This window comes from Stegodyphus dumicola, chromosome 5, assembly GCF_044657685.1.
Source record: "Stegodyphus dumicola isolate Sdum_Otavi_A_Nest chromosome 5, ASM4465768v1".
Lineage (NCBI taxonomy): Eukaryota > Metazoa > Arthropoda > Arachnida > Araneae > Eresidae > Stegodyphus > Stegodyphus dumicola.
Window position 1 is genome coordinate 162,637,982 of NC_140772.1, and position 25,319 is coordinate 162,663,300.

At 33.1% G+C, this 25,319-nt stretch overlaps 1 protein-coding gene across 6 annotated transcripts in view; it reads right to left on the reverse strand.

The window, feature by feature from the left end:
• Positions 1-25,319, reverse strand: part of by (focal adhesion protein tensin) — a 699,237-nt gene that overhangs the window by 322,422 nt on the left and 351,496 nt on the right. The window lies entirely within an intron of this gene.

Consider the following 25,319-nt stretch of genomic DNA (forward strand, 5'->3'; position numbering starts at 1 on the left):
TAACCAAAATAACAGTTTTTTTTTTTTTTTTTTCTAAAGTATAAAATAGCCAAATTCAAGCAAAAGGTTGAAACCTAGCTTTAAATCATCGAACGTCAATAAAACCGAAAATCAAATTAAAATTATAAAAAGGTAATGTAATCCATGTTGAACTATTTCTCTACATTGATGCTATAATTTTGCTGTAATCGATACATTGATGATTTTGTCGGCTGTAAAATTATACATCACAGTTTTCGTTTAAATAAAATGAGAAAAAACTGATTTCATGTTGTTTACGATTGTTTGTTTGATATAATTTTTGTAAATGTTCTATTCAATGCGAACTTTTATTTACAGAGAAAAATTAACATCTGTCAGATCTCTGTCCTAGAGACCTTACCTAACCATAGGTAAGTACCTATGTTCACTGAAATCTATTTTGGAGAAAATCTTTAAAGACTTAGGTTCATTGATGTATTATTTCAATTCAAATTTGTGCTACACTAAAACCTTCCTGAAAATGTATGAAATTCCACACATGAGCACATGAAAGTCTTCCATCAAGTATAAAAAATATCTTAATTTTAAATGAATGCTTGCCATTCTGTGAAGAGTGGCACCATTTTCGCCAAAACCTCCCAGTTGCCACTTCAGTTAAAAATGGAAATTTGAAAGATTTTACTCTAAAAATGTTACAAAATAATATCTATACGTGCAAAAATGGACCTTTTAATTTTTAATAAAGACAAACCTAACCATAAGATATCCACGAGAAGAAGAGGAGTGCTATTGAAAATTGCTTCATTTCCAATTACGAAAATTTTGATACACAGTATACCATTGGAAAAACCCTTTTATCTTGTTTTGATCTTCTTTTGTTTATCAAATATATGAGATACGATAAAGTCAGTAATTCATTTTGCTTTTTGCTTTTCTAACCTTAGGAAGTGAAGTCTTGCTCATTTGCAGCCACGCCTTAACTATATCACAGTCACACTTTGCTGCAAGTCAAATAACATTATCATTATTTACCCTCAGCTGGATATTCACACCACTGCAATTTCTAATATTCGATATCAGAGACTAGAAATTAAACCTGAGATAAATCTGTCAACACTCATATTCCATTCTTATCTGTTTTAATACCCATTTTTCTAAAACGGGCAAGAATATCAAGCAGAGAATGGACGTTTCGCACCAATAACGTTGGCTTTCTCTTTTGATTTTTTTCCCCCACCCAAGGTGTCATCCTGACATTAAACCACAGGTGTCACGACACAGAAAGCACCTCCCAAACCGTGAAGACTTACTCATTCACTTTGTTCGAAGCCTTGGAACGATTTTAGAGAGAGAGGAATGGGATGGGTAGGAGGACGCCGAGAAAGCTTCAGAAAATCTCGCACTGCACCTATCCAGTAGAAATGCTGCCAAATTTTATATTTCGGGTTTCTGGCAGACAGATTTCACTACTCGTGAAACAGTACTGACTTTTAGAAAAAAAGGGGTTATATGATTTAATGTATCTTCATCTCGAAGCGCTGTGACATGATGGAACGGTTGCGCGTGTCAAACGATAGGTGTTACAAAAACTTTTTTTTTTTTTTTTTTTTGTCTAGTTTAAATCGTTTCATATATATCAGCAAGGTTGTACTCAAGTTTTGAACTTTTAATCCACCCAAATGTGAAATTATGTTATAGAATTTTTGCTAATTTTAATGTCCGAGGCCAAGACAAATCAGCTGGTTGTACTCTTTCCCCTCCCCAGCGTCTTTATATTTCAACCACCAAAAAGTAGACAAAAGAATTTAAAGTAAATTTATGCATCAAGAACACACACACACACACAAAATCTGCGTCATTGAAAAATTTAAGCAAATCTCAAAAAGTACCAAATAAAACTTATGCTATTATCTAATTATAAAGTTTTGGATCGTTTAATTGATATCAGTGTAATTCAGGGTTCTTTGTATTCAGGGAAAAACAAAATCTCCTTCTATTTCATGCTATAATAAATATTATTATGACACTAAATGACTTCAAACTGAAAAATGAACGTCATAGGAAATAAATTAGAAAATAAACTGCGAATAGCGTTAAATTAGATTTGAAGTAAATAGATAAATAAAACCTGTATTTCGATACAGCAAAAAATATAAAACAATTGAAAGTTTTTTTTTTTTTTTTTTTTTTTTGCGGGGGGGGGAGACGAGGAGGACTGAGAATCTTGCATTCAATTTTCTACTTTTAAAGTTTCGAAGTAACATGATAGGCGAGACAAGACAAAAGGTCTCTAAGTCAGCGCAACCTGCGTGTCTAAACTTTAAATACGTATGTACTTAATTAAATAAGACTAAAGTCTAAATAACACTTGTTTAGCAAAAACGTACGTAATATAGAGTACAGTTTTCATACATATCAATAAAAAATAGTACCAAAATAAATGTGCTGCATGAAACACAGTTACAGTTATTTCGACAGCTATGGCTCTATAAAATTTTCATCTAATAACACAGTTCCTAATTATAAAGTGGAAAAAAAGAAATCATAAAAAATATCAGATTTCGAGGCAAAATAAAACACAGTGAGCGCAATGTTTATATAAACTTAGAACAACTGTGTTGCTTGCGAACAAAACCAAGTGTAATTTCGAAAAATTGCACATCATTTTATATGTTTTAGAGCCACGTTTAGAGCATTTAATGTGAACTATTTTGCTTTGATACATATTATTCTTTAAACTAGTCTTAATATAGATGCAAGCAGAATATAGCGTTTTCAGATATAAATTTCAAAATTTTCTGTTATACATTTCAAATGCAAATTGATTGCAAGAATAAATGCGTAAAATTAAACAAGGAAAATGCCGAACCGCGTAGCTTTGAATTCACATAAGCCAAGTATTACTGTACTGAAAACATATATGTAATTTATATTAATAATGAAAGCAAAACCAAAATAAGGAAAAAAGGTATATAAAAAGATATTAGTCAGAAAGTTTCAGAGGTACGTAAAAGGACTATAAGAACCAGATTTCATTTTTTTTTGTGGGGGGGAGGCAGCAATTTTTTAAAGCATTTCATTATAAATATTATTATTAAAGAGGTATATGTTTATTTGTAAAAGAGCATTACTAAAAAGTATTAATAATGAACACAGAGGCTCATCTACACGGTTTTTTTTTACGGTGCATTTATTATTTCTAGCGCACCATGAAAAAAATAAAATAAAAACAAAAATAAGAGGCCGAGCGGAACAGTCGCTGAACACTGGTAGTTCTGTCCGAGGTTCAAATCCCGCGAACGAGCTGGCTGCATGGGCATTTTCGTGATTTTTTCCATGTGTAACGTGTATACGAGCCAGTTTGCCTTAGAACAGTGTGAGTCAGATTCTTTTAGAAAGCTCCATCCTTCCATTTCTGCAGATAGCCATTGTACGGTTTGTGCCCATGGGCATACAGATAAATAAACAGATGTTATATAAGCAGATTCATTCAGATAAACAAACAAATATAGATTAGTGGTAGGTATCCTTAGATTAGGCATTTGGCGATTTTTCTTCCAAATGACAGCACCTTGGACGATTTAAAAAAAGAAAAAAAATCTCTTAGAATAGCAAGAAAGCACATTTTTTAAAAGTAATTTATTGACCTCTGATGCTCTCTTTTCTGATAATTCATTCATTCACTTTTAGAAAAATCTATTAAAACAATCCAAATTTTATTCGTGTAATATATCACTAAACGAAGAATCAACTCTAGGACAGAGGTTGTGAATTTTTTTCGCAAAAATATACTATGATTACTTGTTTACATTGTAAAATATTTGTTTACTTTTGATTAATAAAAGATTGAAAGTAAATTTCATGTAAAAGAAATTCGTAAATGTCTGTCGCTCGGGATTACTAAATCAGTATAAATTTACTTCACCGTTTTTGGTTAATCACAGTTTGGTAATAAATTTAATCATTTTTAGGTGATAGTTTCTTAACCATTTTGACAAACACTATAGAACCTACCCCAAACTTGAAAAATACATATATACATTTATTTAAATTTAGATTATTTTTCAACATGCTTTACATATTAAACAACAAAAAGTAAAGGAAACGTTAGTAAATACCAAAACTTGAATAAAAGTAGTTTTTTATATTCTTGTTTATGAATATAAAAAACTACTTTTATTCAAGAAACTAAACTAAGTTCAATTCAATTATCTTAATTCGAGAAACTATTGAAACTAAATGCTTAACAGTTAAATAAAAAACTGTCTACATTCTCTCCCCACCTGAAAGTATGAAATTGTCCCCCTCCTCAGGTGGACAATTTAGGTGCTATGAAAAGATCATGCAAGTATTGAGAACCAAACCGTGAAAAGTAATGTATACAACAAATTTCTGAATTTTAAATTCTCTTTCACAAATAATCACAACAAAAATTAAATGATTATGTATGTGACACAAAGTGCAAGAAACAAATATCAAACCCCGTGTACCTTAAATGTACAGATTCTAAACAAATAGCCTCATATGTTTCAAAACAATCAATTTACACCCATATTCATGTATTTAAATAACATTATTTGAAAAAAAGAAGTAAAAATAAAAATGATTTATTGCAAAATTTATGTTTGCTCACCATATTTAAATAAAAAATTACAGCGTGTTTTTATTTCAGCTGCACAAAGCTTTTATGAAAACAAAGCATTAGAATATAATCAACTACTAAGACGAATACCTAATCACTTCCACTTATTTGGGGGCGCTGTTATTAAAACAATTACACATATTTTTCGACGGTTTCATTACAGCGTCTCAAGGTCTAAGAAATTATAACTCACAAAGAAATAAGATGAAAATAAGTTAATAAATAAAAGCACTATTTCATCATCTGGATCGTTTCATCTCACTGGTTAATGGAGACTGAACAATTTTGGCAGGCAAGGTTACAGTGAGGGCGTGTGTAAATTTTTTTTTAAATCTTGTATTATTATTGTTAATATTATTTAATTCGTTCCCCCCCCTTTTTTTTTCTCTTTCAATTTCGCCAGTTTACCTTTAATCGCTAAAGAGTTCTTTCGCTCTGACACAAAGGCTGCGGTCGCAGTTAGATGGAAACGCCGCTGCGCATATTAATGATGCTGATGCGACGGTAAAGGTATAATCATAGCACAGATAATCATATATAGCTTTGATAACCAACCTGCTGAATGAATGTTATTACACATCAGCCCTATAGAGTCCCGTCGATATGTATGTAAATAAGATGTATTTTAACAAGTGTGAACAGAATAATATTAACATGTACGAGTGAGAATGTTTCCCACAGCTATGCTGATAAAATAGCTGCCGAAAAAATTGAAGGAAGGATAATATACTGTTTCACGCAATCATAAAGGTAATGTTAAAATTGCTTTTCCAAGAGTGATGAAATATAACATCTGTCTGCATCAATGTAATGAAATCCATAAGGACCTTACAACAGAACTATAATTTTTAGTGACAGATCAATTAATTTGTAACATTAAACCAGGAAAATTCAGATGGACTGGTATCACAACACATATAAACGAACGCAGTAAGTACAGGAATGCTTCAGTTCAAACACTTTTGGGAGGAAACCAGATCAATCGTACTATTATAAAATGAAATAAACGAAGACAAAATTTGCCTTTATTTATGAATAATGAAATGAAACTTTAACCAATATTTTATTTTATTGTTTGGTCACTAATGCAACAACAAACGGAGAAAGTAAGCAAATAAAATAATTTATTTAATTATTTATTTTAATTAACATCGGTTTACTTATTTTAATTGCTATGATTTACTTTACCTCATTTTATTATTGTGCATAATGAATTTTCTTGAAACCAGGTTAGCTCATTCTTACAGCTGTGTGCTGCGCAAAGGCAAGAAATGCATGCACAAAACTTTACTAATTTGTAATATTCAACTTTTTCACAGTTTCCATATGAAATAAAAAGTTTCAGCCCATTTAAAAAACTACCGCTTTCCTTTATTCCGGAGCGAATTATTCAATTTAATATTTCACTTGGCAGAAAAATTTTATTCTGAATAAGGATGACAACGCCATTTGTCTCACGAAATGCATTGATTATTGTTTTAAAAAAGCAAGCAAAAACTAAATTTGCCAGCTATTGAAGTCCAATAAGCACTCGAAGATTTCCATTGCTTAACATCCTTCTTCAGGTCACTTCTGACCAATTTTTTCTTTAAAATTGAGAATTTGGCATTATTCACGATAGCATGAAGATGATTCGTTTCAAAGAACAACGGTTGCTTTTAAAATATGATGAAACACGAAAAGTATTTGCTTAGCCTGATGACTTCCATTACTATATCGCTGACAAAACACTGTTTTTGATGGTAAATATGTCTGGAATTTGGAGGGAGGAAAAACTAAGTAGAATTAATCACGATTATGTGTATGTTTGGAATTACGTTATAAATATATGAATAAAACTCCTTAAAGCCGCCAAGTAAGCCATATTAAGGAAGAAAAGTTTGTCATAATACAAACGATGAAAAAGAAGATTGCGCAAATAGAATTGCTGGGCATTCTTCTCCCTAAGCCATATATAGCCAAACATTTGTATTCTAAACTCAAGGACGCATATAAACTCATGTCAGATATAGAGTTCATATTAGGAGAAGGAAAAATAGAAGGCCAAATGCATCTATCATGTTTGAAAACTTACACAACAAACTAAACAAGTTTGTAATTGATTCTAATATAAATGCTGTGGGGTTGGCTAATTTAATCGTATGATAATATATATCCAGGATAAACATATATATTGATAATAATAGTAAGAATAAATAAATAAAATCTTTTTAAGACAAATGTTAAATGAGATGCTTATTTTTCGCCTCAGAAGAAATGAAGACTGAGTAAGATAAAAACAAATATGGTAGTGATTAAAAGGCGGATTTTTATCTGATCCGAATCCTCCCTCCTCCTTCTCTGCTATACTCTAAGGTTCACATTGATCAAAGTGATGGTTCAATCATAAGATGTGATTAAAAGTCTCGAGGGACATCCTTATCTAAACAACTTTATTGATTTCTTCAGCCTTCCCCGACAGTAACTCTAAAATGAAGATTTAGCGATTGTGCGACTTGCTCGTAAGCGAAAAAAATCTCAAACCGAACCGGTTCACATTTTATTGGATTTAACCCCTGTAAGATATTCGGTTTGACAGCAGGTGGGGCCGACGCATGAGGTTCGAAAATCATCTCCTTTTTTTTTAACCCCCCCATTCTTCTTCTTTTGTTTGTTTAACTATTTGCATACTTTTTTTTCATTATATCCGAAACAGCACGCAGTGGATCGAGTTTATTTCATATATATCTAGTTTCCTTATACTGTGTGGTCACGTCTGTTATAGGAAGGGCTTTGATTATGTACTCCATTTCTTTCGAGTGCATTTTCCAATCGTATTAGAACTTCAACTGCAGATATACAGAGGATTAATTCAGAAAAAAAATTAACAAAAATATTTTAATACAAGTATATATCACATGTCTTTCACTGTAGATAATACAGAGGATTAATTCAGAAAAAAAATGACAAAAATATTTTAATATATATCAAGTGTCTTTCACTGTGGAGAATACAGAGGATTAATTCAGGGGGGAGGATAACAAAAAAAAAAAAAAAAAAATTTACCCGACATCACGTAACTGATTTCCTCAGTTATTCTGGTATATTCTTTAATGTAGCGTTCGACAATATTCGAACACACGACCATTTTAAGTAAGTATTATTAAATACTTTGCTATTCTGCACCTTATATTGAAAATAATTTCTTTTACACACAATCCCAGTATTTTACTTTCACATAGAAGTAAATTTTGATACTTTGTGTATACATATATATGTATATGTGTGTGTGTGTGTGATGAAACTGATATTACTACATGTAATGTTGATGCCGTAGAACGAAACAAATATTCACCTTTATTTCAATTGACATTTGCAGCCAGATTTTACATTACATTTTTGATTTCATTTATTTAAGAACATTTACATTTTTGATACCGTTGCGATAGGAAGAGAGCAAAACGAAACAGCGTCTTAACGGGAAGAGAGGTAGAAGCTTGAGTGCGCAATTATCTAGTATGGAAGTTCACCTAGAGAAGGTTTTGGTTGCTCATTAAAAGAAATGTTTCAGTTCTCGAAATTTTGAGTTCAGGTTTCGAATTAACTATGTTATCAGCATTATGCATGTGACATAAACTGATCTAGAAATGACGCAGTCCAGAAAAATTATCACTATCGTTAGAATAGAGAAGTGGAATTAAGAGCTATTGCTAGTTTAAATTATAATTTTGATATTAACATATTTGTTTTCTTACACATACATACATATATATGTGTAATGATTTTAAAGTGCGTAGATGAAAGTACTGGAACTTTAAAATCTTACGATACTGCGTAGATGACCGAGAAGACCGTAGTGGCTTGAAGGTGGTAGAGTGGAAAGCATGACGACGCAATTTAGCACAAAGTATCTTGAAAAATCACAATATTTATTTCTTATACGTATATCAAATCATCCTTTTTTCAGACAAGATGTTTCCTAATTATATTTGAATAGAGAAGTTGCATTTTGAAGTACGACGCCATCTTAAGCATTTAAGCGACAACAGCATGGACGAAAAGCGTCTTGCCAGTAGGAGAGCTTATGCGAAAAAGGGCAGAGTATCACACAACAGAGGAAGAAGCGTGGGAGTGGGAAAGTTTCATTTCAGAGTTTTGGTTTACAATTAATTTGATTGGACAAGAGGCATCTGCATTTAAACGTTACGTAAAATAGAAAAATCTGGAACCTGTCAGAAGAGATGTTAATTTTGAGGTCGCCAATTTGTTTTTTAAAACAGCTATCATATTTTGTTATATCTTACATATATATTTATATGTGATAGTTTAGCAGTCTGGCACATGAGTGAAGAAGCTTGGCATCAGAGTCCGGGCATCGTTTGGCTGAGTGAAATACAGTAGAAATGATGACACAGAAGGATTTCACTTTTTACTATTCCATATCTTTATTTCAATTTTCACCGCATATCATTTTTACTTTAGATGAAATTCTTCAAATTACATATTCAATAGTGATTTAAACTAAGTAAGGTTAAATTTAGACTTTCTGCGTCATAACTATTCTAACAAAGGAAAGATGGGTTAAGCAGCAGCAAACGGTTGTAGCGCAGGAGGAGAGAAGCAGTCTAATGCAAAATGGCGCGACTTCGTTATTTATAGAAGCGGTTACGTAATAGGCTTGAATGTTCTGGAAAATACTGGTTTAGGGGGAAGATCCTGAATTTCAGAAAGTTAATTAAAGGTTGCTGGTTCGCATAGAGCAAAGCCGTCCTATTTTTTATATTTTACATATATATATGATATTTTGGCAGTCGTGAAACTCGGCATAAAAGTTCAGGCATGGCTTTTTGCATAGTGGTAAGGAGGATATCGAAAGACGACACAAATCGATTAAGCTTTTAATTGCCCATTTTTATTTACTTCAGTTAGCAGATCATTTTCCTTTTAGATGACACTCTTTAAATTACATATCCATAGTGGTTTTAACTAAGTATGATTGAATTTAAACTTTATGCGTCATAACTAATTCTAACAGAGGAAGAAAAGATGGACAGGGCAGCGTGAAGTCTTGTAGCAACGAGATTAGGAAGCGATCTGACTGAAAAATGGCGCGTACTTAATATTTATAGTAGCGATTACGTAATAGGCTAGCAAATTCTAAAAGGCACTGGTCTAGGGGAAAGATCCTGAATCCTGAATTGCAGAAAGTTAATTAAAGGTTCGTGTTCGCGTAGAGCAAAGCCATCGTATTTTTTTATATTTTACATCTCCCCCCCCCCACACACACTCAAAGACAAGATGCCCGGTGTACAAAACATTAGCAGATTAGTGAAGCAGGAAGTATGAGGAAAGACATGAAGAAACATCCAGGACATAGCTTACAAGCTTTAACTATGTCCTGTCATAAATCATGACCTTTTCTCATATAATTGTAAAGTTTTTGAATTATACAATTGTACAATGATTTATAAACATATAACTAAATTTTATATAGAAGAATAATAATAAATAAATTAAAAGCATAAAAGTCCTGAAATTTTCTCAAAATGTCCATTAAACAGTCCTTTCATTCAATGCCTCATTCCAATTAATCATGCGATCTTACGTAACCGTTAATGCAGATGCCCCTTAACCGATCACCAAATTGCAAACCAAAACGGTACTCTTCTGTTTTGAAGGCCGTAAAAAAATTGCAGCGAAAATGTATGCGCAAAAGCGCCAAATCTAGCAAACGCGCTCATTTAACAGCGCGTCAAACCTAGCGTACGCGCTGGTTTCAGATTGCGTAAGTTTATATAGTTCTATATTTCTTAAGACGCCATTGAAATACTAATTTAATTTTTAAATCCTTTTTTGATTTGAAATCCTTTTTTGATATTCTATGGATTTAACAATTTGGGAATTGCCCATGATGAAAAGTCGGCAATAGAATTTTGGGTAAAGTGCAGAATCACTCACTGCTTGACGCGTTTTTAAGAATTGCACATACTCGGTACCCATGTGCACATCGACCTATTTTCACTTTAAAAAAAAATACCAGAATTGCACAAAAATGGCACTGCGCACCACCTTGACTTTATCTATGTACACATGGACCTATTTTCATTTAAAAAGTAAAATAAAATTGAGAAAAATCCAATTTTTTTTTACCCTTGTAAAAAGAGGCAAACAAATAAGTGAGCGGTTCTGCACTTCTGAATTCCGATTCTGAATATTTTCAAAGAAAAGGCATCATTCATTATAGAAAATTACGTTTGAACAACCAACGGGATGAAATTATGCTTTAGCGATAAGTCGGTAGCGAAGTAGCGATGCAGGCATCCATTCAGTTATGTTTAGCAAATTTTATATAAATTATAATAATGATCTGAAATAGTTATTTACGCTTATGCTTCCATTCAGTCATGTTTAGCTTTTTTCATATAAATTATAATAATACAAAAGTATTATATGAAATTAACCTTTCATCTAATTTAAAACATCAATCTTAGATAGTTATTTACTATTATACTTCCTTTCTTGTCGCAATTATTAGGGTTGCCGCAATTATTTTTGGTAGCATTGGCATCAACAATAGTTTGGCGATTTTTTACGACCCTCGAAACCAAGGAGTTGCTCGAAACCGAATAGTACCACCAAAACTTTTCTCTCTTCGCCTGCTTCCATCTTGCATAACTACGCACTTCAGCTTTTGCTCTCTACTCTGTTAAGAAGTTTATTTTAAAAAAAAAAGATGGACAGGGCACGCAGAGTCTTGTAGCAGCGAGATTAGGAAGCAATCTGACTGAAAAATGACGCGTACTCAGTATTTATAATAGCCGTTACGTAATAGGCTAGCAAATTCTAGAAGGTTCTGGTCTAGGGGGAAGATCGTGAATTGCAGAAAGTTAATTAAAGGTTGTGTGTTCGCGTTGAGCAAAGCCATCGTAATTTTTTTTTTTATTATATTTTACATATACATATAGTATATATGTAATGCAAACCTTGTAATGTTATATGTAAAGCAAACTTCTGATTTTAATTGGCAATAATCCCTTTTATTCTTCATTTTAATTAGGGTATTTCCCCTTTCTGTCCTAAAAATACTAAGTATTTGCGATACATCCATCTAGACTGCTTCATTTTCAAATTAATTCATATCACACAATCTTACATAATGCTGCAATGCAGGTACGTTTTAAACAGTCAACGAATAATATTTCATCTGAAGTCAAAACATTTTTCGAAACCAACACCTTTTGAAACTCTCAGGTTTCCTTCTGAAAGCATCGAAATTCCTCCCTTACTTTCTTCCATCTAACATGTAACGAATTACTCCTCTGTATCATCCATTTTCTTACGATGTACTAAGCTTATGGAGGACAAAATAATACGAATACCTGTGAAATAATGGAAAATCTTTATTAATAGGGGGTTGGACCACCCTTTGACTGAAGTACAGATTAAATGCGACGTGGGATAGATGCATAAAGATCATGGACACTATTTAAAGGAATATTAAACCATTCCTCCTGCAGAGCGGTCTCTAATTCCGACATTTCGGATGGAGGTGGAAATCGGGAACGAAGTTTGGACTCCAAATATCCCCTTAAATGTTCAATAATATTCAAGTCCAGAGACTGGGGGAAGGGCAAGTGAGATGTTTAATTGCATCGTCATGCTCTTCGAACCATTTTTGAATACACCTAGCAGTGTGAATAGGGGCGTTGTCGTCTTGAAAAAGCGGTCGCTTCCCAGGGAATACAGTATGGATAAAAGGATGGAAACGATCCCCTAGAATGCTTAGATAGTGATTGGATGTGATCCTCCTATGCAGAATAACAAGTGGCCCAAGACCGCGCCAAGATATCGCACGTCATACCATGCATCACCCATGCTTCACAGTCGGGAAGAGGTAGTCAGGATGAACGCTTCTTTGCGCATTCTCCAGACATAAACGCGTCCGGTCATCTGAAATAGGGTGAATGACGATTCATCTGACCATATTACCATGCCACTGCTGTGGGGACCAGCCTTTGTAATCTCCACACCACTGGCGTCGCTTGAAAGCATTAGTTGCTGTCACCAAGGGTTTACGAATTGCCACTCTGCCATAAATGTTCGCAGCATGAAGTTCCCCTTTGACAGTTTTTGTTGAAACGGGGTCCTGGAGATGATTGTTCATTTCGGATGTTATCTCGGATAAGGATTGCTTGTGCTTCCGGGCTACTATGCGCTTCAAGACCCGTCTATCCCTATCAGCCAGCTTTGACTTTCGGCCACTGTTGTGCTTTGAAGACGTCGTCTTACTCTCTTTCGTGTACGCTGTCATAACGGCTGATACCCTACTACTTGCACACCCCACAAGGTTTGCTGTTTCCGTAATCGATGCTCCACTTAAACGCGCTCCAACTATCATTCCTCTTTGGAACTCTGACAGGTCTGACATTTCAACTTCTCACAGACAGTTCGATGGAAGAATGCAGCCCAGGTGACTGGTGTTGAGAGACTGATACCTTTCTCTTCACGGCTCAACTAGGTGGCAGACTTCTGTTGCAGGTGGCGCGGCTGTACTGCAGGTGTGAAATACGTCATACTTTTCATAGGTGTTCGCATTATCAAGTTCCATCACTCTATCTACAGAATACACCTCGCCAGGCTATAACATATATAAATTCAAAATAAAGTAATTAAAACTAAATTAAAAAGCCTAAAACTTGCGCAGATTTAATAAGTGCTGCACAGTAAATTTTTTACTCTGCAGCACTTATTAAATCTGTTAAATATACGATGAATATTTGTTTTCGAAAAAAGAGTAAAAATTTTTGAAATCACTATTTAAAATACTATTTTAATTCTAAAAATTTTTTTATTCATGGTTTTAAATTCAATTTGTATACGGAAAGTTTTCTTATTATAAATTATTATGAATTATTAGTGTATGTATATAATGCAAAATAAATTTTAAATTTTTGCAGAAAAATTTAATACATTCAAAAATAATATATCTAGCGCTAAAGCAGCTTAAAACTTATATTGTATGTTAATATATTCAAAAATATAAAAGTTACTGACATAGTTAAGAATAGGCGCACTCACCGCGCCATTTACTCCAATGCTTGCTTAAAAACTGTTTGCCAATGAAAATAACGAAATATTAGACTAGTCATGATTGCAAATATCCTCCGTTTTCTTCTCAAAATAATTACTTATATATAAAAGAATGTGAAATACACAGAAGATGATTTTGTTTTTCATTTCTGTTGATCCCACGGGAGAAAAAATATTTTCAAGTTGTTTTCATTTTGCAATAAAATGGTATCCACGATAAACAGACGCTGTAGCGAGTCAACGATACGTAAGATCTTTCATTTCTATTCAATATTATAAAAGTGCATTACTCAATACAGTGTAAATTAATCACGAAAAATATATTTTTATTTCGATATTTCAACAATATTTTACAACAAAAGTTATTTTATACCGCATAGGTCACAAATAAAATACTAACTTTTCTAACACTCTATAATCGGCCGACTGTAAAGCGTCCAGCTCCACTTCATTAATCTGTTTCTATTAATCTTTTAAGGAATCTATAAGATGCAACTAAGCGATGTATAAATAACCAATCTAAATCAGAAACCTAATGGAAAATACAATCAACCTAAAGTTCGAGCTAATTTTTGTTTTCAAATTCACACAAAATTTTCTCGCTATAGTTGCACTGAGTATTGTCTGTAGATGATAGCGGCAACCATTTATAGAGTATTTATTATGACTAAAATTATAAATTACTAATTTCCCTAATTTGACAGAAATTAAAATTAATAAGGCTTTCTGTCTACCTAATATTTTAATTCTGTTCCACCTAAGAATCTCTAAGGTAGATAGAGAATAGACATTAAGTTGTCATGACTTTTAGTCTGTTTACAGAAAAGAAGCAACTGTTATACCTAAGCAATGTTAGAGAAGTTAATAAAGAACAGACATGTATAGTTATACTCCTTCCTCCCCCCCAAATGATGTTTAAAATCTAGACATTTTCCAAATGCTATGTGATGACGTGTTTTGACGTGTTTCGGATATCTAATGAAATGTTGCTGCATTAAATAAGATGAATTATATGATGCTTGTTTTGTATTTTATTAGCTGTTACTAATTGCTTTCTAATAATATGCCATGCTTTCATCAAAATTAATTTAAAAGCTTCTTAAAAGATATGCTGTATTGATTTATCTTTCTGTATTATTTAAAACAATGAAAAATGGAAAAGCACATATAAAAATTGATAGGAAAGTTAATTTTAAACGGTCTCAGAGAAGCGGTACAGATAATGAGAATTTTACTTTATTCGAGAAAGCTTGAAATTAATAAAGTCCCTTCCCCAGATATATAAATGTAGGGTGGTTGAAAAGGCCTTACAGTAGAAATGGAATAAATAGTACATAAACAAAAACGCAACCGTATTATTTTAGAGGTACAAAAGAATAAAAGTGAAAGAATAAAATAAGGTAATATAGCATGTTTACAACAAATACATACGCTTTCTACTTCATAGGAAATACTCATAGTTCATTCTTTCTGCTGCAATATATTTCTAAAGCTCTGAGTTTCACAAAACCTTTGATATAAACCCGAAATGTCTGATAATGAAGCGTGCATTTCGTTGGCAACCGTTCGCGATACAATCGCAACTGAGCTCGCCCACTTCTACTCGCTGCCTCATAAACGGTGTTAGCCATTTCAGTATGGTTAACATCAAAGAGGCTGGAAAGACAACACTCACACTGCTTACAGAAATTTCTAGCAAACAACATCCTTTTAACACAAGCATGTGGTGTTTGTTGCTACACATTCCAATGTGAAAATGATTCATTTGGGGGTTTCTGACTTAATTTTAAAATGTGTGTATGATTTTTGGACTGCTCAGTACGTACTGCACAGCTTCAATTATCCATACTCCGACTATACGAATCACTGATTATCCGAATCGCTTTCAGAATTTTTCAGAATCAACCGAAGAGGAGAAGGAAAAGGAGAAATAGGAAAAGGGAAGAGACAGGAGAAGCTGATGTGTCATTTGAGGAATTTTTTTCTTTTGAAAATTCCTGGATGTTCAGAAGTTAGTGATGAGGATATAGCAGAATGAATGGTGTGTGATTCGTCAGACCCTGTGTTTCAAATTCTAAATGATGATGAACTTATTGAAAGTGTGAGAGAAGAAAGTGTCGAGGAAGAAGATGACCTTAATATTGAAGCTGAAGCAGACACAAGATCATCAGCTTGTGAAGCGTTTGCCGGCGTTGAAACTGCGTTGAAGTGGATGGAGAGTCAGCCCGAGTGTGACCACATGCAACTTCCGCTTGTAAAGCGGATGCGAGACTTGGCTGCCCGAAAACGGACGAAGAAAGTCAAACAGCTTACTTTGACCGAGCTGTTCAGCAAGCACTGACTTTCAGCACTTGTAAGTACTGTACAGTACGCTATATTACATGTAGATAAAAGTGATGCCTTTTTATTTGAATTAATTAAAACCTCTTTTTCTTTAAAAATAGTTTTTTCTACTATTTTCAACATACAGTAATTAATTAAAGTATACATAGATCCTTTTTTTCGGAAAAAATCCAATTATCCGAATTTTTGATTATCCGAATGGGGTCAGGTTATAAGGTATTTCTACCGCCTTCTTGGCATGCCTTCATGGTGTGGTGGTCTGCACGCTGGGCGCGTATTCCAGAGGTCCGTGGTTCGATTTCCGGCGAACCGTTGCATATTTTTCATCTCTCTCGCTTCGAAATAACTAAATATCTCTACAAGGTCCCAATGAATTCGGATAATTGGAGTTCTACTATATAACTTAAAAAAGCTAAAAATGAAAATTATTAATAAATCTGTTTCACCTAAAATATACATGTTATAAATTTACAAACAAAATATGAAAGCGTGAAAAAGCAGTTCAGATATAAACGCATTATTGTCGATGATAGTTTTTAAAAAAATTATATCCAGTATATTTTATGTCAATAAACACTGCTCTATCAGATTCACTTCATTTGCGGCAATAGGTTCACTGCCCCGATTTCAACTTCCGCAGTGACACGCAGTAGATCAAATTTCAACAGTGCGTTGATTTACTGAATTCAGATGGCTTCAGACTACGTATCGCTGATAGTGAGAATGACATTACATTAGAATCACAGTCTTCACTCGCAAAGGAACAGAAATATAACACACATCAAACGCTTTCATTATTCTACATTAAAAAATCTAAATCGCCATTTGGACATTTATTTTATCTTCATTTATTTATGTTGCTTTAAAGACCATACGGCGTCTAAACTGTGCTACTCCATGCACCAATTCCCGTGCATCCATAGGTTTAAAATCTACTCTTTCTACTGAAGATACTTTGCTTTAAAATCGTGAATTCTTTATAATACCGGGGGGGGAGGGGGAAATGCGGCTGACGGCAGAAACTGATGAAACATTGCTACAGGCACCACCTTTAACGGATATTTCACATTGTAACAGTGTAACAGCACAGCTGCAGGAATAGCTTGCATGCATTTTAACAGTATTTTGATATCTCTCACTGGCAACACAGCAACAAAATCGTTAATAAATTTTCTGCACTTTGAATAATCGCTTTGAAGAGATGGTCTCACTTCTGTTCATAAATCTCAGTATTACTTTTATTTATGCTCCTAAAATACTAGGCATAAAACTAAGTTTAGGCTATTTGAATACGGCAAAGTATACCAGGCCTATCTGCCTAAGATGCCTACATGTAGCGCTTTCTAACGGGAAACTGGCTATATTCACGTTATGGGAATATCACATCTAGTGACATATGAAGCTAGAACAGTGGTTCTCAAATCTGTTTTGTACCATGCATCACTTTCACTACCTATATGTTCATTTAGAATGTTTTTAACGGCATAACAGGAAGCAGCTGAAGTCAAGCTGACCTCATTCCCCTTCCCTGAAGATATGAAGTCCCCTCTCGTTAAGAACTCCTATGCTAGGACTTTCTAAAGGAAACTGGCTCGTATACACGCTACACACGGGGTAAACCAGGAAAACGTTCATGCAGCCACCTCGTTCGCCTGGAATCAAAACCAGCTCTGAACTACCACAGTTCAGCGACTTTACCGCTCGGCCACTGCTAAACCTTCTACTAATGGATGGTTCTTAGATAAAACATATTTCGTTTAAACCTATGTCCCGGCTAGCTATGCAAAATTTTTGAAACTGAAAATATCTCGCTGTAGCTTTGACCCCTGTACGATTGCTCCAAAGAACTAGTTTTCACATACCAATCAAACATCCCCAAAACGCAAAATTCAAGGAAATGTTTCTTTCGACGCGCTGTTGAGGGTAGCTTGCAAATACCGATTTTACTCACGTAGAAAACCCACTATGCAGCCATCCCGATCGCCTAGGATCGAACCGAAGGTAAACTAGTCTTACCGGTCTTAACCCTTCATTCATTGGTGCGGGCCATCAAATTTTGAAGACAGAGTCCCAATAGGTCGCTGGGGTTTTTTTTTTTTTTTTATATCCCCTTGGTAATTATTAAAATTATTAAGGGACGTTAGGGCTATTAGTCTCAAAACGGCATTTTGCGTCATTTCACGTTCTGCGTTCATTCACTTTTCAAACCGTTGCCACCAAATATTATCGACACATATTATATTTAAAGAAACTAAATAATGTAGAATTTACATGAATGCATGACTGTTTCTCACATTGGGAAAAAAAAACAACGGTATGTAGAGCCATCAAATTTTGAATAACTTTATTATCTATTTCGAATTTTGTAAAACTTTAACGCATTTTTGATTGACTAACTCAACGATTCCAAAGCGAGCAATGGCAACACTGTACAGGAAAAAAGATTTTTATCTCCAGCGCACGAGACTGTGTATCGGAAATTCTAAAGATATGCTGTTTTTAAATATTTTGTGATATTGCCGATGAATTAAGTTTTATATGGCTTAAGTGCGAAGAACATGATATTTAATAAAGTTAATATACAAAATAATAAAGTTAACACACAAAAAGACGCTCTTTTGGGCGTTTTTTCAGCGTTTAAGCGTTTTTTTATAAAATCTGAAAGCTTAAAGATTCTCTTTTCTTCCTTTTTTTCTCCCCCTCTTTTTTTTTCCAAATATATTATTGAAATGATAAATCATATGTATCAGATTTCCAAAAAAACAATTCTCGTTTTACCAAGTGACGCAGTTTTTCAGAGTATATTAATTATTACCTTAATAAAACTATATTTTGATGATGAAATTCTTTTATAAGATACAGAAAAATTTGCTATGTTGTTAAAATTTTCAGATCAAAAAGCACAGCTAGTTAAAGTAAAATTTAGGGACAGGGCCAGGAGGTACTGACAGGGCGGACTCCAGAGTAGATGCGGCCGCATCGAGAAAAGTAGCGAGCTTCAAAATTTAGAGATGCAAAATTTTTAGAATTTAGAGGAGATTTTGGGCACCAGAATTTAACAGGGGCAAAAGTTTCAGAATTTATGAGGTACTAAAAAAAATACTAGTGCTTACTAGCAGGCAGCAGAAGTTTGGATCAGCAAAGAACCCACTAGACGGCAAAATACTAGTGTTTGCCTTGACTACAGAAAAATCCTCCTTTTTCACAATAATTTAAAAAAGTTCCTCCTCCGCTTATGTTGAGTAGCAAATTAATAGTGCGAAATTTAGCATGAATAAATACTGAACATGCTATCCAAGTACAAATTAAGAAATTCATTCAGAATTAAACTACAAAATAAGTGATGTACAACTTTTAAAATTGGAAGAAATGAAAACTTTTTCTAATAATACTTTCTTTCTTTTCTTTTTCTTTCTTTCTTTTTTTTTTTTCTTTTTTTTTTTTTTTCCCCCATCATATTATTTTGTACATATATATGCTTCTGAACACAACTTCTGTTCTGCCGAACTAATTCTTTTACTCGAACTACCCAGAAAATGATAATGGTCTAGTCTCGTGGCGCCATCTATACCTTACAAACAGAATTAAGTTGTAAAAAAAAAAAAAAAAATGCAGATTTTCTCCTCTTTCTCTCATTTTGTCTTCCTTTCCTCCCGTTTTGGGGGACAGGTAATTTGTACTTTTAGAGATTTTATTACATTTCTATATAAAAATAAATAATGGATAAATTTAATGCATAGTACTTTTTCATTTAACACACTATTTTTAAAAAGCACATCAGATTTCGTTATACAGATTCCAGTTTATAAAAAAAAAAACATACAAAAATTAGTGTGAAAAATTTGGATTTAAAAATCTTTTATATAAATGTGTAAAATGCCTTACTCTATCAATTTTTTTAAACTTTAGATTGACTGGTTTTACCAAGATTTTTCCACAACACAGATGAAATATTTCACGAACTAATTTAATGTTTCAGCAATTTATGTTGTCTAAACAATAATCAAGGAAATTTTCGGGATCTCTTCAGTTTCCTCCCTTTTCTCTTTAAAGCAAGTGGATGTAATTTCTTTATTTAAAATGAACAAATAAAAAATCCTAAAGCTTTTACATTACACCGAAAGGGACTTTTTTTAAGTTTTGTGTGTTACCTTTATTTATTAAATATCATGTTCTTCGCACTTAAACCATAAAATTCAATTCAACAGCAATATCGCAAAATAATTTTAAAATGAGCATATCTTTAGAATTTCCGATACAGAGTCTCGCGCGCTGAAGATAAAGATGTTTTATTCCGTACAGTGTTGCCCTCGCTCCCTTTGAAATTGTTGAGTTTCTTAGTCAAAAACTCATAAATGCTTTATAAAATATGAAATAGGTAATAAAACAAATTCCAAATTTGGGCTTCCAGATGCCCATATTCGGGTGGAGACGTAAGTTATTCAAAATTTGATGGCTCTAGGTACCATTGTTTTATCACAATGTGAGAAACATATATAAATGTATGCATATTCTTCATTATTTAATTTATTTAAATATAACACAGGGCGATAATATTTGGTGGCAACAATCTGGAAAGTAATTCGCCGTTTATAGTGAATCGACGCAAAATGCCAAAACGAAATTAATAGCCCTTCTGGGCTAACGTCTTTTGGGCTAAAAAGGTGGGGGACAGCTGTAATTTTTAACTAAAAATGGTGGAAAAATATAGATCACAAATAATAATAAATTAAGGGAAAAGAAAATTAATTAATTGTAGAACAAGTTACCCAGATTTTTACAAGCTAAGATATGAATTAGGTCATTGCTTCTAAATGTTAAAATAAATTTATTATCATTAATATAAGAATTATTCATTAAAAACTGTCTTAATTTCAATATATATTTCAACGCTAGGTAAAAATATGTATATAACATATAACTTTTTCTAGTTACATTTCAGGACTTTTTTTTTTTTTTATTTTTTTTTATTTTTTACATTTGCAGACATTGCTTGTGTTTAATAAAACAGTTTTTACTCCATTAATAAAATTATAACCACTTAAAGAGCATTTAATACGCATAAAAGCCTAGACAGTTATTAGATTAAGAAATTGCACAGTTATTAGTTTCCAAACGATTATCAGCAATTTTAGTACAAAAAGAAAGCTGACATAGAAACATATGAAATTTTAGAGAAAGCTAACTATCCGGGGATATCGCTTCTATATATTTGTTTCCTGATACATAGTTTAATGTAAAAATAATGCTGCTTTCTAGATTTCTTATAGCTTTAGAAATTCCATACATAGTATATTCACAGATAATATGGTGACTAACCTAACAAAAATATTGTCATTATATTATGCCAAGCAATTCTATCATCTGTAGTGCTTAAATTCAGTGAAGCCCGAAGGAATCCAACTACAGTATTTTATTCATCAGTTTTCTTAATTGTCTTAATAATTATAATTAGTAAGTAAAATTTATGAATTATTAATTATTAATATTAATAATTATATTTAATAAGTAAAATTCTCCTTATTTTGAATACTAGATCCCAATATAGATGCAACTTCAAGCTCTTTAAAAATTATTACTAAACCAGAAAGTCGTTGCTGAGTTTTTGTACAAAGTGTACGTACAGAGTTTAAATTGAGACAGAGACCCACTCCGGTAATACTCAAGTTTAAAACTAAATCGTAGTTCTAGCCGGAAGGCAATGCAGCTTTAAGTAAGAGTCCTTCTTTTATGAAACTCAGCGGCATTTCCAGCAGAAAATTCTTCTTTTCTCCTAAAATTTGAGTAATAAATACGTCGTACAAATCGATTCTAACTTCATAATACATGCCTCTCTTTCCCTGGGAAAGAAACCCTCGGACGGAGGTTGAGACTATTAAAGAAAGAAAAGCCTCACGTTACATGCCAAAACCTTATTCTCTAGGAATGAGTTTATGAGAGCCTGTTTCAGAATGGGTAAAATTTTCGTTCAAGAATGTATTAGAAGTGATCACCCTGGTTGTACCGTCGTATCTGCTCATTCGGTATCGACGGTTACAGTTATTTGTGATTTACAACAGAACGGGGAATGAGAACCGTTACTTATATTCCTAAATGTGCTGCAAGTTACAAGAATCTTAACATAGTGAAATACTAATATAAACGGCTGAAAACGTCCAACACGCTAGTGAAATCCCACGGAAAAAAACGTCTATTGACTTTCTGGAAAGATGTAACCAAATATGGGGGATGAAAATGGTTATTTTATACAGAACCTTACATTTGTTCTTAGCGTACAGATCAATACTCGATATCAGTTGAATATTTTACCCCTGAAACATTTTGCTTGACAGCTAGGACTATATCAGCAGGGGATCGTGGCCAGAAAGTGTTGGACTCTTCTTTCTGTTTTCATAACTACTTTTCTTCATGAAAATTTCTTTCCATATTCTCATACTGTTTCTAACGCTCTGACTACTCTCATTAGTGAGGCTTTAACTGTTTCACCGTTTTTCATAGGTCCATGTGAAAAAAGAATGATCTTTATTTCTTTCAGCCCTTGAACTAACAACAATATACTATGTATTTAGGATTAAAATGAGAAGAGCCCGGCTCCACTATTTCTTAGTTTTTGAGTGAAATTGTAATTCCAGTTGTAAACCAGAACGATGTCCAGTATTTATTATATTATTTAACATTTTTTATCATTGATATAAAAATTTAGAAATTTCACATTTCATTGAATTTAAGTTATTTAATTATTAATTATTTTCTTTTATTCATCATCAATTTTTTATTGTTTATTTATTTTTGTTCCTTTTTCCTGACAGCCTTCCATGGAGAACCAGCATTTCTAATTGTAAAAATTAAGTCTTGTGTACGTTAATTGAGAAAACTCTGTCGGAATTTGATACCGATGTTAATAATACTGCGATCATTCTCGGAGCAATAAATGTAATGCATTTGGAAAACTATTTTCTGGGTTATTTTGACATACGTGCAATACATATAATGAAAGGTTGCCGCCTTCCCCAACACACTTTGCTATTTTGTGTAATTCACTAAACAAATTTCTTCCATCAGCACATTTAGAATTATTATGTTTAATACTTTTTAGTACATAACATCAGCCTTTATTTAACAGCTCTGCTGAAATAATTTTTATGATTCATATAAAAAGTGAAGCCAACTTTCACTCATTATTCAGCAAATATTATTGCGGTATCAATAAAAAATAATTCTATTTTAAATTTTTACTTTAAATAGTTATATTATTTGAGTCTGCACTTTTGTCAAACCAGTTATCTGCTGCAATTAAAAAATTAAAACCATTAAGCTATATTATCTCTCTTTAGGCGCCTCGTGAATCTTGGCATTACATATGTGGTTCCCAAAGGCGGTCTCGTGCTCAGATTTTTCCTGTATTAATATATACATTTCTAAGTTACACGTTTTCTCTTCGAAGGGGCAATAGTGCATCTCTGCGACACTTATCCAAAGAATTTACTAGCTTACTGGAATTCGCTGATGTAATCTCTGTGAAATCTCGGCACCTGGTATTCATAAAAAGTAAGTGAGTCATCATTTGTTGATTTTTCGTGGCAAAGTCGACCGACTTCCGGGTAATGAACACAATGTCTTTTTAACTCACCACCAGAAAGAATACGCAACTTTTTCGGGAAAGACCTTGACTGGCGAAGCCGGCACGAGTGCGCTAAGATAAAGAAAAGCTATGCAAATATAAACAATGTTAGAGGTTTCGCAGGTGTGCTTTCAGCGGTTTTTCCAGTATTTGGATTTCGCGGTCAGTAGAGTATTGCGCAGTTAGACAGCACCAAATTCCGTTGCTTTTTATAGTTACTATTTAAACCGGGAACATCACTTTTATTTTCCATCGTCAGAACTTTTAGCTATGTACAGTTATTCTCTTCTAAACCAAAACGACCTATTCATAATGGGCTCACCAAACTATAAAGTGCGGTTAAAAATTCCGGCAGCGTCTTTTCCAGTGATCTATGTGATTAATTAGTAAATCTTGCAGTAAAATGAATGAAGCTGCCAGCTTTACTATACTGAACGTTTACTAGTACGCTATACATAATGTATTTTTCCCTTAAAAATCACAGCATTTGATCTTTAACTTCCTGCTGCATTACAACTGGCAAATAGATTATAGTGGACCTTTTCATGTTTACCACTTCTGAAAATGATTTTGAACATCTCCTCTTTACGACAACCACTTCCACAGAAGATCAAATCATATACACCTTTAATAAACGTCTTAGACAAAGTTCACTATATTTTTTTCGTTAATACTCAGTAACATTTCTCCCCCCCCTTGCAGGCCCAATAGAGGTCGATGAGTAAGACTGCTGAATGCTGGTAATTTGGCCTGGATTCAAATGCCACTGCACGGACTGGCTGCATCGATGTTTTCGTAGAATTCTCTATCTGTAATGTAAACACAAGACGGTTTCCTTCAGAAACCCAGCCACAAAAGCATCTTTTTCTTTAGGCACACAGCTCTAGTACGCTTTACCGTAATCCAAACGTTTCTCTTGCATCCATTTCATCAATTTTGGAATATATAAAAAACCATATTTACAAATAATGGCAATATAAATTTATTTGTGTAAAAGGCCATTTTTTTACAATTAAAGTAATTTTTAGCGTTGCTAGCTTTCATTTTCAATTCCTGTCACTGTCCAAGCTTTCACTGTGCTTTCAATGATTTAAAAACAATTTCGTATCTTTGGCAGTTTCAATATCTTTCTTCTACAGGTACGTAACATTTGAAATTATCAATGAAATGTATGTTTATGGATTGTTGTTGAGTGTGTGCGCATGCGTATTTTTTAATATCATAAATAAACCTATAGTGCCAATTTTTATTGATGCTAAAATTTAAGAAAAAAAAAGATTAGAGATTGAATTTAGTACACATTCTACATATTTTGAATTCATAATCTGAACTTATATAATTCAGAATATTTCTGCTACTTTATATCAGTTTTGAATTTGAAAATCGCTTCTGAAACGACAGATTCTGTATGATATTCATTTGAGATATAACTTTTAAAAGATGAACTACTACACGTTTAATGAAATTAAAATGCATATTATTTGGATTTTAGAAATGCAGTACTAATTTCATTATTCTCAACTCATTTTATCATTACAGAGCTAGAAATCATATAATTTTTTCAAGGATATTTTTTGACCAAGCTTCAAAGATATTTTTAACCAAGCTTTACCCTTTATTGTTCTAAAATGCTAATACGAATGTTAACACATAAAAGATAAA